Here is an 18,731-nt window from a genome sequence, read left to right on the forward strand (position 1 = left end):
ATGTGTTTTAAAGCTTTCCTTGTGAGAGAAACTTTGGCCACAAACTGAGCAGGAAAAAGGTTTCTCACCAGTGTGGGTTCTTGTGTGTATTTTTAAATGTCCCTTCCGAGCAAATCTTTGGCCACAAACTGAGCAGCAAAAAGGTTTCTCGCCAGTGTGGCTTCTTGTGTGTGTTTTTAAGCTTTCCTTGTGAGAGAAACTTTGGCCACAAACTGAGCAGGAAAACGGTTTCTCGCCAGTGTGGGTTCTTGTGTGTATTTTTAAATGTCCCTTCCGAGCAAATCTTTGGCCACAAACTGAGCAGGAAAAAGGTTTCTCACCAGTGTGGCTTCTTGTGTGTATTTTTAAGCTTCCCTTGTGAGAGAATATTTGGCCACAAACTGAGCAGGAAAAAGGTTTCTCACCACGGTGTGTTCTTGTGTGTGTTTTTAAACTTTCCTTATGAGAGAACCTTTGGCCACAAACTGAGCAGGAAAAACGTTTCTCACCTGTGTGGCTTCTTGTGTGTGTTATTAAGCTTTCCTTGTGAGAGAATCTTTGTCCACAAACTGAGCACGAATAAGGTTTCTCCCCAGTGTGTGTTCTTGTGTGTATTTTCAAGCTTTGCGTCACAGAGAATGTTTGGCCACAAACTGAGCAGGAAAAAGGTTTCTCAGCAGTGTGGGTTCTTGTGTGTCTTTTTAAGCTTCCCTTCTGAGAGAATCTTTGGCCACAAACTGAGCAGGAAAAAGGTTTCTCACCAGTATGGGTTCTTGTATGCTTTTTTAAGTTTCCCTTGAGAGAGAATGTTTGGCCACAAACTGAGCAGGAAAAAGGTTTCTCACCAGTGTGGGTTCTTGTGTGTATTATTAAGCTTCCCTTCCGAGAGAATGTTCGGCTACAATCTGTGCAGGCAAAAGGTTTCTCTTCAGTGTGCATTCTCATGTGTTGTTTCAAACTCTTCTTACAATCAAATGTGCTCACACAGTGAGAACATTTCCAGCTTTTGTTGTCATCACCTATAAACTCATCATCATTTTCATCATCATCAGCATGTGAAGAGATGTCGTCACTCTCTGATAATGGAGCTAAGAGGCTGTCTGCTTGCAATTCTCCACAGTGGTCATCATCACCTTCTGTTGTCATGTGTTGACAGCTGCTGCTTGGAGGCTCCGCCCCTTTATTCACTTCACATTTATTTTGACCTTCACTCTTTAAAGGGACACCGGTTGATGGCAGCTTGCACATTTCCTCCTCCTCATCCTCCTCTTTAATGTAGTGGGGGTCTTCTCTCTCCTCTTTCATGTCAGGATGCTCTGGCTCCTCCTCTTTTTTGATGGAAACAGACTCCTCTTCCTCTTTGAAATGCCGGACTACCTCATCCTCCTCTTCCTCTTTAATGTGAGGGTGCTCTGGCCTCTGCCGCTCAGGACGAACATGTTGACTAATGTCTGCAAAACAAGAAGTCAAATACACATGGTATTATGGTTTATCTGTAGAATGAAGGTGATTAGGACAGCTCGATGAGTTACGGTTACAACATAAGATAAGATAAGATAAGAATGCCTTTATTGATCCCACAGTGGGGAAATTTTCATTGTTACAGCAGCAAAGATATAGGTCACACAGGGGCGGCGGCATAATGTGGCCATTAATGTATAACATTGACGGCAAACATTTAGGATCAAACCTATGCAAATATACACAGTAACATGTGTATATACACATGTATATACACATCAACCTACATCTACATAAAAAGTATGAGGAACACTCATTTCGGCCTGTACATAGTACAGAGGAAAAAATACTCTAAGTAAGTGACAGTGCTGCAGTGCTGTAGTGAAATGTAAGGAACAGCATTGGATAAAAGTAAAACTAGACTAACAGTAGTGGGGAATGTTGAGTATTGCACGGTATTACAGTAGTGGGGAATATTGGGTATTGCACGATATGAGCTCAGGTGCAGGACTGCACAATTGCAGCAGGGATATTGAGCTGCTAGCTGTTGGCATGAGGCCATTCTACATCCCGCGAGAGTTTAGTCATGTGATCGCGGTGACCGTCTACGTCCCACCAGCTGCCAGCAGCGACACAGCCTGTGATGTCTTGACTGCAGCAGTGAGCAGGCTACAAACACAGCACCCAAATGCCCTGATACTCATCTCTGGTGACTTCAATCACGCCTCCCCTTCCTCCTCTCTGGCTTCATTCACACAGTATGTCACCTGCCACACTAGAGACAATAAAACACTGGACCTTTTCTATGCCAACTCCAAGGAGGCATACACATCACTGCCCCTCCCCCCGCTGGGCAAAGCTGATCACAACCTGGTGGCTCTTGAGTCTGTGTACAAACCTCTGGTCCGCAGGCAGCCAGCTGTGACCCGCACGGTTCAGAGATGGTCTGGAGAGGCAGAGAAGGCCTTAAAGGACTGCTTCAGCACAACTGTGTGGGAAGTATTCAGCGATGCTCACGGGGAAGACATAAGTAGTCTAACGGACACTGTTACAGACTACATAAATTTCTGCATGGAGAACACCATACCCACCAGGACAGTAAGGTGTTTCTCCAACAACAAGCCCTGGATCACACCAGACATAAAAGCTCTCCTAAAGGAGAAGAGGAGGGCTTTTGCGTCAGGCAACCTAGAGGAGCGGAAGACTGTGCAGCGCCACCTGAGGAGGAGGATCAGAGAGGGGAAAAGGTCCTACAGGAAGAGGATGGAGGAGCAGCTGCTGCAGAATAACGCCAGGGTTTGTAGAGACTACACAATGTTCTTGTTGAAGAGTCTGACAGCAGCAGGCAAGAAGGAACGGCGGAATCTCTCCTTTGCACAGCGAGGGTGTAACAGTCTGTCACTGAAGGTGCTGTGGAGTGCTGTTAGGGTGCCCTGGAGGGGGTGGTCCGGGTTGCCCAGCATTGATGACAGCTTGGCCAACATCCTCCTGTCCCCCACCGAGTCCACAGAGTCCAGGGAGCAGCCCAGAACAGAGCCGGCCCTCCTGACCAGTTTGTCCAGGCGCTTCTTGTCCCGGGCCGAGATGCCGCCTGCCCAGGTGACCACTCCCTGGAAGATGACCGATGCAACCACCGAGTCATAAAAGTTCCTGAGGAGTGTTCCCTGAACCCCAAAAGACCTCAGTCTCCTGAGTAGGAAGAGTCTGCTCTGACTCTTCCTATAGAGGGCGTCTGTGTTGTTGCACCAGTCCAGTTTATTGTTCAGATGAACACCCAGGTACTTGTAAGTTGAGACTCTCTCAACATCTGTTCCCCGGATATTCACTGGTGCAGGTGAAGAGTGCTGCAGTATGATAGTATAATACTGTTTGGTATTAGCAAACCGACTTACTGAAGCATTTTTTTTGGGGGGGGGGTGCTTGGGCATCTTTGGCTATTTGTGAAAAGACTTGCACAGGGTCTGACATTTGTCATGTGATGTGCTATGTCAAGGTGAAGTGATGGTATAAATTTATATTGGTTAAAGCCCTAGTACCATAGGAAGTAAAAGGCCTAATGTGCACTTCCATATTTTAGACGCTAGATGTCGGCATAACTAATTTGGCGAATATAAACTCGCCAGCTCGGACAATCCTGTATAAAGTTTAAAAGCATAAATCCTAGTAAAAGCAAACATACCAAAGTCAATGCCCTTCCATTGCCTATGCAGGTGTTTTTTGCCTGCTCTTCTAATTACATCAAGTAATTAGTATCCGGTAACCCAAGCACCGATGTGCCATATGTCCATTCTACATGTTGTTATAGAAACTGTTTTGTGTACCAGATAACCCATGTGCATTTGCTCTCAAGGGATGTCACATGTGATTAAAAGGAGAAAACAAGAACCAACCTGTTGTCTACATAGGAGAGAATGTGACAATAAGAATTGTATCTACATGTTATCCATTATATTGCATTGCTTAGATATAGAATATTAAGTACTCAAATTGTTTTAATGACATGTAGACAAGATATCATAATATCATACATGTTTTAAATAAGTGTTTTATACAACCATAATGTTGGTTGATATGAATATAATAACAGTGTGTGGTCAAGTTAGGGATGGGAATTTCGACTAATTTTCCCGCCGACTAGTCTCAAATTTTATTTGCGACTAGTCGACTAGTCAATAAACAAGAAAACTTGAAATTTAATACATTGAATTCAAAATTTAAAATGCAAATGTTTTGTGTATTTACAGTAGGGGCTATTTTAGCCCAAACATTCAGGACAGTTTGACAGCAATTCTCTCTCTTGGTGCTCAGCTTGTTTACAGAGGCCGAGGTAGAGGCGTGAGGAACAATTTGTGTGATCCTAATGTAGCGTTTAACTGACTAGTAAAATATTAAACGTTAAGTAAATCGTAGATGGTTAAACGACTAGTCTCGCACATCCCTAGTTCAAGTATCGTGTTTGTCGCAGACAAATTGACTGTTATTCACCTAGATTATGAAGTACAGTAAGTATTCTCTAGAAAGGAATCTTATTTGCATTGTCCAATCTTTCCTTATATCGGAATTTCCTTATGTGGGAAACGACTACGATACATGTCCTGTATAAACGTGCAAGTATGTTAACAAAATACATGTGTGACAAGTTAACAACACAAGCAATATAATAATAATAAACATTTTATTAAACGAAAACTGCACTATAAAGTACAGGTATATGTACTTTATAAATACAGTACAGTATAACAAACATGGTCCAAATACTGTTGAAAAAAATACTGCAACATCAATGCAGTGCAGTACAGTACTTAATGAGAGTTAACTGTACTGTATTTTTGTTGACTTTTCTCAGACTTAAGAAAAAATGAGTCTATTTTGAGTTGTTGTGTTGGCTTGCTTCATTCTTTGCTTCATAAAAATGTTTGTCTGCGTATCATACAGTTTTGTTGCTAATTGCAAGTAACTGTCCCGTTGATCATCACTGATGTCTGGTGATTCTTGCGCCTACAAAAGGACACGTTCATTTATGCCACTGTACTTCGTCTGTCGAGCCGCAAGCAATTTCCTTTGAGCAGGCAAACTGCTGGAATCGTACTGAGCCAGAATCGATTCCTTGTTTTTCAAAGTCTTGTAGATCTTAGTTTTTTCGACTCCAAGTGTCTCCTGGATGTTTTTTACTTTGTGTCCAGCTTCACTTAATCGGATGCATTTCACTCTCTCTTCCACAGTCATTACCGTTCTTCTTTGTTTGGACGCCATGAACTACAGACGAAAATGTAAATAAATACATTTGAAATCTTTTGCAATTTCAGCAAAACGCATGCCAAAGAAGTAACTTACATGTTGCCATTTTTTATCCGATAATGGCGGAGCGCTCAAAGTTTTTCCATAGTATCAAGTGGAAACTGCTTGAGTTTGCGCTACTGCGGGCTTTGCTATGGCTTCCGGGTTCCGGTTACAATACCGGAACTTCGTTGTAAGGAATCGATCGTTAATGTAATATAGTAGTCAAAAATTTAATGTATACATTTTTTTCCGAGTGAGGGAATTTCCGTTTGATCTTGTGATGGCGGCGAGGTCAAAGTTTTTCCGTAGCATAGAGGGGGGACTGCTTGAGTTTGCGCTACTGCGGGCTTCGCTATTGGTTCCGGGTTCCGGATACCGGAACTTCCGTTGTCAGGAATCGATCGTGAATGTAATATCGGAGTAGAAAATTTAATGTATATGTTGTTTTTCTGGGTGATGGAATTTCCATTACTTATTGTTAAAGTATTGTTAAAGTACTTGTTAAAGTCTATAATTAAGTGAGCCAAAGAGACCTGTTTACAAGAATGATCAAGCCAACCCTCATGCCCCAGGGAAGATAATGGAAAAACACTGGCCGATTACCTCATCGGACTCACTGAGAAAAACGACTTTTACGCATGCGCAGTTAACTGAAACTGAAAAAAGGAACGTTTTTCTCAGTGAGAAAGCTCTAGCACCTGCGAAGTTAATGTAAAAGCCTCCAAAAAACAGAGGCAATAAAAGAGAAGGCCACAACCGCTCCACGCCTTTTTCTTTCTTCCTGCTGCGGTTGCAAGGAGACATTTTGACGAGGAGACAATTTTGCATTTTTCTTGGGATATTTTTCAATCCCCAAGCGAAAGGATTTTTCCTCCTCCTTTTTGGACATGACCAAATTATTGCTTCAATAAGGTAACTGAAAAGAATGAGCTTTTTACCGCGCGCATAGGTAAATTGGCCAGTCGAGCATCTGAATTCTTTATTTCCCTATAGTTCCTTTTTTTAATCAGGTTTGGGGCAGTTGAGAACTGATCAATCTTGAGAGCTCACTTAAATTAAGACTACTATTTAATCACTTTTATCCCATTTTCTTATTATTATTACCTCTCTTTTTTTTTGTAATTCAAGTTTTTATTCCAATTTTCAAAAACCATATGAACAATAATGAACGAGAAAAAAAAAAAAAGGGGATGAACAAAAATAAAATAATAAATAAAAGTCACAGACGGTGCAACTTCTCTAAAACAGCAGACAACAAAGGTCCATATCAAATGTCCCAACACATGACGGCCAACAACAAATAATCGTCAGGGTTCACAACAAAACAAGCAACATTCATCACTGTGTCATCCCAATATTGAATTGGAAAAAGCGATCCATGTTCATCTGAAGTTCGCATCATCATCATTGATCCTAGCCAACATATGCTCATACAATACAGTTTGTGACATCAATTCTATCCATTGTTTTAAGTTTGGTGGCGATATATCTTTCCACAATCTGAGGATCACCCGAGTAGCCGTGACCGTCCCTATCTTTATCACAGAAAAATCTAATTTAGATATATTAGGCAGTTCAATTCTATCTCCCAAAAGACATATTCTCGGTGATACAGGTATCTCAAAGTCCACCCATTTCCCTATGTGGTATAATACCTTTTCCCAGAAAGGTTTGATAGACTTGCACTCCCAAATGGCATGCAAAAAAGTCCCTGTATCCGAACGGCATTTCCAGCATCTATCATTATTCGATAAAGTCATCCTATGTAGTTTAGAGGGGGTAATATAAAACCTATGTATTAGCTTATATTGGATATTTGCCCTAGCCTCTCTGACATACTTCTCTGTATTTTATAAAATATTTAGCCACTCCTCCTCACCCAAACGACATGCTAGGTCTCTTTGCCAGATGATCCTCAGACTTTTACATACGTCCCTTCATAACAGGTTAAAGGTATTATAACACACAGAAGCCTTATGTTCCATAGAAGGTAACTCCAAAAATCTCCTCACCGGATTTTCCATTTCAGCAAAGCAACCTTTTGTAATACAATCTCTTATTTGGAAGTATGGCCAAAAATGACCTTTATATCCCAGACCATATTTCTGAGTAAGATCAGTAAAAGATATAAACACTCCTTGCGAATACAGATCACCATTCCTACGTATACCTTTGGCAAACCAATCTGTCAAAAAACTGTTTTCTTGCCAATCCGTATCACGGGGTTATGCCAAATAGAGGCATATGGTTGACGTAAGTGTGATAAGCCACACCTCTTATGTATCTCCCTCCAGACTGTCTTCGAATGAGCCAATACTGGATTCGATGAGGAATCGTGTCCATTAGAAGACAAACCATGCGAGAGAATATCCAAAGGTCCAAAACGCGTTGTCAGTTTTTCCTCGATTAGAGTCCAACTCTGTCCACAGGCTGTCCCATTCCAGTCTTTAGCCAGCTTGTTCATCTCAAACAATAAGTTGTATAGTCTAACGTCAGGTAGAGCCATTCCCCCTATGACCCTTGGTGCCCACATTTTCGTGATGTTAATTCTGGGTCTCTTGTCCCATAAAAAGTCTTTCACAATCTGATCAAACTGCTTAAACAATCCTGCTGGTATATCAATAGGTAGCATGATGGAAACATAATTGAACTGCGGAGCAACCACCATCTTGATCATATTAATTTCCCCCCACAGTGTAAGTTTTAGTTTTCCCCATTTCTCCAAATTTAGCTTAATCTTTTTGAGGAGTGGATCCATATTTAAAGACATTACATTCATATTTGGGTCTAGTTTAATGCCTAAATATTCCATACCAGAAAGTATCCATCTAAAGTTAAAGAGCGTGATGTGATCAAAATGGCAGGTGTTTGACATAGGCATGCCCTCGGATTTGTGCCAATTTATGTTATAACCTGAGATTTTAGGAAACGAACACAATTAAGCAGTACTGGAAGAGAGTGAACAGGATTCGTTATCAACGCTAGAATGTCATCAGCATGCATAAAAAGTTTATGCTCCCTTCCACCTGCATACACACCTTCAATTCCTGCATTTGCTCTGATTGCTAAAGCTAACGGCTCGAGGAATATCGTGAATAGCTGAGGTGACAATGGGCAGCCCTGCCTAGTTCCTCTGGAAAGATGGAAAAATTCAGAAATTAGCCCATTAGTCATAACCGCTGCTCTTGGCTTTGAAAAAAATAATTTCAAGCCTTCTCGGCATCCAGTGAAAGAAAGAGCTGCTACAGGAACCTGGTTGGAATTATTCATATGGGCAAGATGTATAAATCGTCACACGTTATCCATTGCCGACCAGTTCTTGATGAATCCAGCTTGATCATTGTGTATGATAGTCGGTAATATTTTCTCCAAATGTGTGGCCAATATTTTTGACAAAATTTTAAAATTAACCCCAAGGAGACTTATGGGTCTAAAATTGGCAGGATTGGAACTATCTTTACCTTTTTTCAAAATTAAAGTAATCAGAGCATCATTTAATGTGCCAGGGAGGAAGCCTGATTCATATGCTTCCAAATATACCCTGTGAAATATCAATATATTTCCTATAATACTCAGATGAGAAGCCATCCAAACCTGCTGAACGCCCACCTACAATTGTAGCTCTGACTTCTTCCTCCATTATCGGAGCATCCATCTGACATTTTTGTTCTTCGGAAATATTTGGTAATATAAGATGTGAAAAAAAAGACTCAACCTCCTCTGTACTTGCTGTATTTTTAGAAGTATAAAGGTCCTTGTAAAAACTCTCAAAAACTTTGTTTATTTCTTTGAATATACTTACAACCTTATTGTCCCTGTTAATCATCGGAATATTGTTGGCATAATCCCGCTGCTTTAATTGCCTCGCCAATAGTTTGCCACTCTTTTCGCCTCCCTCATAAAAATTAGTTTTTAGTCCAAACAATGCATCTTCAGCTCTCTTATATATGTCATGTAACTGATATTTTAAGTTACAAATATTTAGGTATAAAGTAGGCGTCACGGTGAACGACTGGTTAGCACGTCCGCCTCACAGTTCAGAGGTCGTGGGTTCGATCCCGGCTCGGGCCTCCCTGTGTGGAGTTTGCATGTTCTCCCTGTGCCTGCGTGGGTTTTCTCCGGGTACTCCGGTTTCCTCCCACATTCCAAAAACATGCATGGTAAGTTGATTGGACTGTCTAAATTGCCCCTAGGTGTGATTGTGAGTGCGGATGTTTGTCTTTGTGTGCCCTGTGATTGGCTGGCAACCAATTTAGGGTGTCCCCCGCCTACTGCCCGAAGACAGCTGGGATAGGCTCCAGCACGCCCCACGGTATAGATAATGGATGGATAGGTATAAAGTATCTGAATACTGCATAGCCAAATATTTTTCTAGTTCACAAATCGCTCTTTCCAAATGTTTTTCTTTTCGTACACTTTCCTTTTTCAATTTTGATGAGTGGGAAATGATCTTCCCTCTTATATATGCTCTCGATGCTTCCCATACTGAAGCTATTTTCTCAGAGCCAATATTAATTTTGAAAAATAATTTTTAATCTTCCACCAACGTATCACTAAACAATTTATCTAGTAATAACATAACATTGAACCTCAAGCAACCGATCTTAAGCAATTGTGTATTCAAATTTATATGAATCTCTACCGTACTATGGTCACTGAGGGCAATGGCCCCTATTTTACAGTCCACTACTAAGTCAACTAAAGTATCAGATACCAAAAAAAATCTATCCTCGAGTGTGATTTATGGCTATGTGAATAAAAGGTGTATTCCCTCTCACGACGGTTTACGAGTCTCCAAATGTCAATTAAACTCAGGTCCTTAGACATCATCTGAATTGCAGCCCTGTCTTTGCGTGTTCCTACCACTAGGCTTGCTCTTATCAATTATTCCATCAATCACCTGTTTAAAGTATCCTGCCATTATCACCTGCCCTTCTAAATTCCCCACCACTTGGTTAATTTTGTGAATAAAAGTCAGGCTCCTCTTTGTTTGGTGCATATACATTGCATAACACTATTCGGATCCCATTAATCAAGGCTTCTACGCAAATCAGTCTGCCTTCCTGATCACTATGTTGTTTCAACACTACAAAGCTCAAGTTTTTGTTGATAAGAATCATCACTCAATTTCTTTGACTAGAATATGAACTATGAAACATTTTTCCAACCCAGCTCCTCTTAAACTTCTCAGCCTCTACATTCTCCTTCATATGAGACTCCTGAATAAATGCTATGTCCACATTTTTAGATTTCAAGTAACTCGTCCTCTACTTAAGTTCTTTTACAAACTTTTCAGCCTCTGCGCCGTTGCGGAAGGCTTTCCTCTCTCCTTTCCACGTAAAGATGAGCGTTGCAGGATACACCAGCCTGTGCCGTATGCTGCGCTCCCGTAGGAGCTTCTTCACCGGGAGAAACGCCTTTCTCTTCTCCCGCGTCACATCCTCAAAAAAAGAGAGCCTGTAGTCCTTCCATTGTATCCCACCTTTCTCCTTAGCAGCTTGCAGCACTTTGTCACGAGCCGAAGAACGTAGGAAACGTAGGATTATTGCCCTTGGTGGACTATCTGTGTTGGGCATGGGGACGAGGGATCGATTCCAACTCAAATTCGTTGCCGCGGAGACCAAGACCATCAGAAATAATCTACTCCGCGTACTGCATTACTTTTCCGGTCCCTTCTTTAGCTTCTTTCAGGCCCACCTTCCTCACATTATTCCTCTGACTTCGATTTTCTTTCATGCGTTCCCATAACGTCTCCAGCTTTTTGTCGCATTTCGCCATGCCATTCTCCATCCGTGCATTTGCGTCTTCCATGTCCGACACTCTCTGCTCGACTTCTCCCAGCCTCACTTGTATATTCTCCACCGAATCCTTGAGCTCTTTCGTCATTTCTTTAATCGCGGACACTTCCACAGCCACCATTTGTAAAGTAGCGTTCATTTTCCGTATTTTTTCGAATAAGCCTTTTTCTTCCATTCTTCCGGGTTCATCTGTTTTGGCTTTGTCCAGCGGAGTATCGCCCTCCGGGGGAGGGCTACTTCTCTGCGCTAGCTTACTCCTTGTCGATGCACCTTTGAAAAAGTTGGCTCTGTTGTTGGCCATTATGTCCAATTATCACTCGTAAACTGATAGCAACACTTACTGGAGTCGAGAACGTTTATGTTATGTGTATGTTTCAAATTATTCGAAATTACATGACGGATGCCAAGAGCAGTATTAATGTGTCGCCATCTTGCTCGATCATCCCACATGACTCCCTATTACTTCTCATTTTACTATTTTAATTGATGTTATACATGGTTTTAACATTAATTTGTAATTTACCTTTAATCGTATATTATTAATTATTAAATTGTTATTATTACTATTATGATTGTTTGAATTCATAACATGTAATAAAAACCATAATCATCTAATTCTCTTGCTTATTGACTATAATCTATTTTTAAGGAATTAATGGTTAATAGGGGATTATTGTTTGATTATCCAAATTTATTAAAATAAATTCTTTAAACTTATTTTAACACTATTATTGTCATTCTACTGATTTAATTAATTGATACCACTTAACCTCTATTGACTGAATGGCTGTGACCTTAATGATAAAAGGTCTCATAACCATTTTATGAAATTAATTAGTTTACTCCGGCTAGACTTAAAACAAATCCGTACGGTTTTAACAAAAACGGTTAAACTTCCTAGGTCAATAACAAATGCAATTGATTCAAAATGAGCGGAATCTGCCGTAAAAGTATAGTAGTCATATTAGTAATTCTTAATTCTGTGTGGTTACTTGTTAAGAATAATTAAATGACAGAAGATCGGATTAGCTACACAAATCTAAAGGCTGTTAGTAAGGTAGGCGAATTCCTCTCGACACCGGCTAGAAAACTCTCCCTTCCCTCCCTCATCGGAACGAGCAAGGTTTAAAAGGAAGTGTAACCCATTGAACGGCATAGTCGGTCAGGATTTTCCCTGTAATCCTGCGGGTAAGCGGAATCTGACACATCGCACCTTATTTAGTGGTGACCCTATCAAAAGCGGTACTGGCTTTGTATATTCATGATATAATGCAATAAGTTTTAGTGATTATTTCATATCTTGTTTCTTTACATTGTATCATTTAAGACACTTTAATATATTATTGCAAATGCATTTATTGCTAAGGAGATGTAATAACCTCACTAAAATCGATGCAGCGCAATTTAAAAAAAACAAAACATGACATATTAAAGCTTCTAAGACTTCAATTATACAGTTATTCAAGTCCCCAGTGGTCCCCAAACTTAACTTTTCCCTTTTCTGATGGGGGGGCAGAGAGGGGTCCGTTTGTAACAGAAAGCGTGACGATCGCAGGTGTGCCAAAACGTAAACATTTATTGTTTTCCAGAAAGCCACACACAACCAAATATTACTACTCTATATACAAACCCAATTGCAATTAAGTTGGGATGCTGTGTTAAACATAAATAAAAACAGAACAATTTGCAAATCATGTTCAACCTATATTTAATTGAATACAAGATATGTAATGTTCAAACTGATAAACTATTGTTTTTCGCAAATAATCATGAACTTTGAATTTTATGGCTGCAACACATTCCAAAACAGCTGGGACAGGGTCATGTTTACCACTGTGTTACATCACCTTTTCTTTGAACAACATTCAATAAACATTTGGGAACTGAGGACACTAATTGTTGGAGCTTTGTCGGCGGAATTCTTTCCCATTCTTGCTCGATGTACAGCTACAGCTGTTCAACAGTCCGGGGTTTGCGTTGTTATATCACTTCACTTTTGAAAGGTCCCTTGGCTTGGAGGGCGATTTGGTTTGCAGCAGGTCACATTGACAGACATACAACGAAACAGTCACATATACCCAGAATAACAGTAGTCATAGTGATAGTAGATATGAGCAGTAGATTGCATCAAATGCAAAGACATAATACAAGGAAGCTCGTAAACAGTCACAAATGGTAACATTATGACAGACGACTGATCAGCATATATACAGTAACTGTAGAGCATGTCAAAGTCAAGGCCCGCGGGCCAGTTGTGGCCCGTGAGCAGGTTTTCTACGGCCCCTGGGATGATATTGCTTTATTATTAGATCCGGCCTGCAGCAAGCCGGTGTGGATAGCAGATGTGATCGGGTCCTTTGCGCCTGCCGATGACGTCACGCGTTAAAATATATTGCAGCGTCTTCCATGAACACAGACGTAGTTTAATTATTACGTTTTTATTAGTCCAACCGGCTACTGTGGGCCGCAGCCGACGCCAATACAGCACGACAAGCGTTCAGTCAAAAAAGAGCAACGGCTCTCTTCTTCGTCCTCGGCTCCCCGCGCTCGCATGCCTTCCCATCCAGCTGCACGATGCATTCATCAACCTCAGAAACAACACAACTTGGCAAGACACAAATTCGACCACAACACAGATAACCCAATTCATTACACTATTTCTGCATTTTATATTTCTTTGCATCTATGTTTGTGAATGCTGAAATGTCCCACACTGTGAGCAGGCATTGAACGCTCCTCGGGCGCGATAGCGAGTGACGTTTCTTTCCTTTTTCCTCCTTCGACACAGCTAGTAGTTACTAAAAAACTCAGTAGTTACAGATTGCCCGTGTTTCACCATGTTTGTTGTGTGTAAATGTTGAAAGGTGAGTTTAATCATTTAAAGGGACATTGGGGCTGGGATGGCAACGTTTTCACTAACAAGTACATTTTATATTTTTTTTGATTAGGAAAATGGAAAGAGTTGTAATTTTCTAATTTATCAATAAATTTGGGAGAATGAGTGACTCCATGAATAACGCCTCTTGTTAATGAGGGGAATGGCCATGCCCCCTAACGTTCTATCCTTGTTCGGTCGGAGTCACGGGAGGAACAGATTACAAACTCTCCATTGGAAATCATTATACTTTCATTGCTTATTATTACTAATGCCCACTTCAACATATCAAAGGATTAACCTCTCTTTGGCTGATTTATATGAGAATGAGGAAATGTGGAAGTGAGCAGAGCTACATAGATTTATGCTGGGACGAGCGCACACTGCTTCTTTGCTTAAAAAAATCAAACAAACAAAAAAAAAAAACACTGCTTCTTTGCTGATCACCGTTCGGACGAGCGAGGCATTTAACACCAGTCAGGATATTTACAGAGACTGAAGTGGGAATGAGTGGATGTGCACATTCATTTGGATGAGGAATGGCCCCAGTTTTTCGACCAACAACACGCAAGCAATGGAACATAACAGCCGAAACGGTACGTTCCAATGCGACCACATGTGCACACTGTGCTGTCAGCCTCCTCGCTGGAACTTTTTGTTTGCTGAACATTGACACATGTGCGATGAGGTCTTACCTCACTTTCACACTGCTTCACTCACGCCGAAGCTGGCGGCTGCAAGCGGTGTCGGACAATGCACGCGACTGCTTGGGAGGCAACTCTGCAACATGAAGACACAGGCTCATGAGCACCTCCACACACTGCGCGGACAGTAAGGAGCTAATGTTGTTGTGCTAACGCCTTTTGGTTTTAATGGCCTGAAGCTAGTTGTTGCTATTAGCTGTACTGTTATCCTACTGTTAGCTGGGGAGGGAAGGGGTTAGTGGGGAAATAAAGATCCATGCTTGCCTGATTGCTTGCTCACTGCCAGTAGGCCATCTGCCTCCCGAGAGTTGACACGAGTTTAGCGTCGCTAAACGTCCGAAATATAAACCAGTCTGGGTTTGTGTGCGCATTCATGCTCTTGTCCGCTTCAGCCTGTGTAAGTGGAGAAGCAATCGCCACAGTATTTTTGATTTTGTGGAGGTGATCATGATTATGATTATGAGAACACGTTTGATGTCAATAAATGCAAACTATTGTGCAGAAGACTTTTATACTTTCACAGGTTGAAGTGGACAAGAGTAGTAATGTGCATTTGCATTTTGGTGGCGATCGGTCACCGTTTTAGACAACAGAACTGACAAAGCGAGCAATATTACCACCTTGCCTTCCTCCCATGACGTGGACAGCTGAAACCGAAAACATAACATAAGCCACGCCCCAAAAAGGGGCGGCAAATTTGTTGTAAACCTAATCACAAAAAAGCCCTTAAATCACTACAGAGTCTTTTGAGGTGGGCATTTTAGTACTGATGTCATTTTACATGCAAACCTATTATATAAGTGCCAATGTTAAGATCATCCAAGTGTCCCTTTAAGTTCGTGGTTCAGGTAACTGCTGTACATAATAGCCTGGATATGTTCTCGTGAGTGATGTGACGTTGATGAACACTAGTCAGTTATTTCGGCTAGTATGCTAAATATTGTAGTGATCAAACGTGTGAATGTGGATTGTATGTTTTGTTTGACTGTTTAATTGTTTAATACAGTGAATTGTAATGTTTAGGCATATTGTTAACTAATGGATATACATTGGATGATGTTGCTAGGTTGTTCTTTGTCTGTGTTGTTGCAGACCACAATAAATAGACGTGTCAAGTGGAACACGGGCCTGTGTTCTCTGACAGGAGCACCCACATCCATACCTTGCCAAGTGGCAAGAGTCAGCTGGAGACATCATACCAATCATATGATCCTCTCCGTTTTACTTCACATTATGTACAGTTCATACAATCTTGCAGCTCGAGTCAAACAACATTGTTGCTAGTTTGGCAGGCGAAACGCAAACGTTCCCACTGATCTTGTTTCACAGGACGGGCATTGGGTTCTTCTCGGGTCATAAGGGGAACTGACGTACAAGATGCCTCGCAAAAGTAGCGGTACTTTTCTTTATTTTTTATTTAGTAACTCGGAACATAAAAACACAACAGATAGAGGGCTGACAAACATAGAGGCAAAGAAATATATTACAGAAATATAAAGCGTGACATCATCAGCATCAGCAGGCGCGAAGGACCCGATCCAATCTGGACATTTAAAAAAATGTCAATGAACATTCGAATGAACAGCCCTCGGCTTGTGGCTGAATTTTTTATTTGGCCCTCCGTCCATTTGACTTTGACACCCTTGGACTAAGATATGACTTTGATGGAGATTTGTCTCCATTTCTAGTACAGTAGAAATTGAAGGTTGAGGAAAGAACACCAGTTGATTCCTTTTGCGTTTGTTTCCCAGTGAGCGCTGATGAGGTTGTGTACAGCACCAACTTGTGTGATCTGCAGAAAGTGCACGAAAATCTGCCAGTAACAAACAAATGAAGAAATTCAGCATTTTCTTGGGCTCCACATGGCCATGGGTGCCTTCACAAGTTAAGTCGGGTTCAGCACGGGAAGTCACTGGCCACTTTTCACCCAAATCCAAAATACAGACAATAGATGCCACGATGCTGCATGCATCCAGAAGACCAAATACAGCTGCACGTATGTGGCCTGAATGCTTTGCCTACTTTCATACAGATTATGATTGATGAATTGATGCTATATACAGAGGTAGTTAGTTGAAATAAATATTCAGAGGCTTTCCCATGATTCATATTCGGAGATGTAGTGACTGTTGGTTCTTGTTGCTGAAATACTAGTCCTGCACACTTAACCAAGTTTATTTTTCATCGTAGTGGTGGCGCCACCTACTGGCTATAGGAATTACATGTTTTATTCGTTGATCTTTTTCTTCTCGCAAGTTAACCAGGTCGACCTCAGAATTGCTCAGAAGACTCTGTAATCTTCCTGATGTTAAAATACGATATTTGTGAACAGTTCAAGAACCACAAAAAAGTCTCTTGGAGTCATATGCTAAACCTAACAGGAAGTCCGCCATTTTGAATTTACTTTACAATTCGGCATCACATTGACTTTAAAAGCTGCTGTAGTGTGATCCACATGCTAAAATCTACGAACTAACTTTTCATCACACACAGACACGCACACACTAGCACTCATGTCTTACTTTTATCACCATTTCCCTATATTATAAGCAACTTTACTTCTCTTAGGAGCCAAATCGTTCACAAAGCAAATTAACTGTTGTGACATTGGGGTAGTGGTTAGCTTGAGCCGCAAGGTAGCTTACTGTAGCGAGCAGAACTGCCCCTTGTGTTTATATGACATACAAGGGCTCATAGTAGTGTTGGGTCGTTCACGAACGATTCATTCAAAAAGAACGAATCTTTTCAGTGAACGTGAGTAAATGGATCACTTCCTGAAGTGATTCATTCTTTTCTCAGTTCATTTGAGCTCAGCCACACGCATGTTGCCAATCTTCGTGATTGACCAATTAGCAGCCAACGTCAGATGTAAGCGGGATTTACTGAACATACTACCACGCTATTGGCGTTCACGAACGAATCAGTGATGTAATTTCCCGTTCACCAAGGACTCAGTGAGTGAACGTGTCGCTGCAGGAATCAGTGATGTAATTTCCCGTTCACCAACGATTCGGTGAGTGAACGTGTCGCTGCAGGAATCAGTGATGTCATTTCCCGTTCATCAACGATTCAGTGAGTGAACGTGTCGCTGCCATTTCTCGTTCACGCAAATGAGAACTCCATGCAGTCAGTGAGTGAACTGAGTTTTGCTATGAATGATTCGCGATTCGCCAAGGAAGGAACCACTCACCAACACCACTCCATTCGTGCTCGCGCGGACAAGCTTTCTTTAGCATCCGTTTCTCCAAGCTTTAGTTTTAAATTTAAATTTGATCGTACGCTAACATCGCAACTTCTTTTTGAGTGTTTTTTTCTGGTGCATTATCACCAAACACGAATACGAGAATACGACTATTGCCTGACGCGAGACTGGTCCTTGTCCACCTGCACCCCCTGGTGAGCTCCTCAATGGACCCACTCCAGCTCGCATACCAGCCTGGCATCAGTGTGGATGATGCCATCATCGACCTCCTGCACACTTCACTCTCCCACCTGGAGAAGGTGGGGAGCACTGTGTCACTCAGAGTATTTTTCCTCTGTACTATGTACTGGCTAAAATGAGTGTTCCTCATATTTTTATGTAGATGTATGTTGGTGTGTATATACATGTGTATATACACATAGTTACTGCGTATATTTACATAGGTTTGATCCTGAATGTTTGCCGTTAATGTTATACATTAATGGCTACATTATGCCGCCGTCCCTGTGTGACCTATATCTTTGCTGCTGTAACACTGAAAATTTCCCCACTGTGGGATCAATAAAGCTTCTTATCTACTAAAATTTCGGCGAAGTCTATTGCATTACCTTGAACTACTAACTCGCTGACTCCCGTCGTGTGCATGGCTCGTCCAGGAGACACCGAGAGCGAGCGAGCAGGGAGCACACACGCAGCTTTACGCTGATTGGCTGTTACGCACTGCACAAGGAACCAATCAGATGGTGCTTTGGGCGTGCCAATCTGCCTTATGCAGGCAGGGTACCTCGCAAACAGAGAGAGAGAGAAGCACGCTGCAGCAAGCACGAATAAAGCAGTTTTTCATTTATCTGCTTTAAAATGAAAAAAAAAGGCTGATGCCGATAATCTGCAAAATGCCAAATATCTGTCCCGAAAATCGGCCTGGCCGATAA

General features: G+C 41.4%; 1 long non-coding RNA gene and 1 pseudogene across 2 annotated transcripts; both read right to left on the minus strand.

Moving 5' to 3' along the window:
* Window positions 1–401: 401 nt before the first annotated feature.
* LOC147127743 (uncharacterized) lies at window positions 402–5,357 on the minus strand (annotated as a pseudogene). Its single transcript, XR_015084183.1, has 2 exons — window positions 5,275–5,357; window positions 402–1,430 (listed from the first exon to the last, which is right to left on the minus strand). The product of XR_015084183.1 is annotated as an uncharacterized LOC147127743 (transcript).
* Window positions 5,358–12,709: 7,352 nt separating this feature from the next.
* On the minus strand, window positions 12,710–15,592 carry LOC147127744 (uncharacterized). Its single transcript, XR_015084201.1, has 2 exons — window positions 13,453–15,592; window positions 12,710–13,381 (listed from the first exon to the last, which is right to left on the minus strand). It is a non-coding gene; the product is annotated as an uncharacterized LOC147127744 (long non-coding RNA).
* Window positions 15,593–18,731: the final 3,139 nt, after the last annotated feature.

This window comes from Filicampus tigris, chromosome 21 (genome assembly GCF_054856515.1).
Source record: "Filicampus tigris isolate MCC_2025a chromosome 21, RoL_Ftig_1.0, whole genome shotgun sequence".
NCBI classification, from domain to species: Eukaryota; Metazoa; Chordata; class Actinopteri; order Syngnathiformes; family Syngnathidae; genus Filicampus; species Filicampus tigris.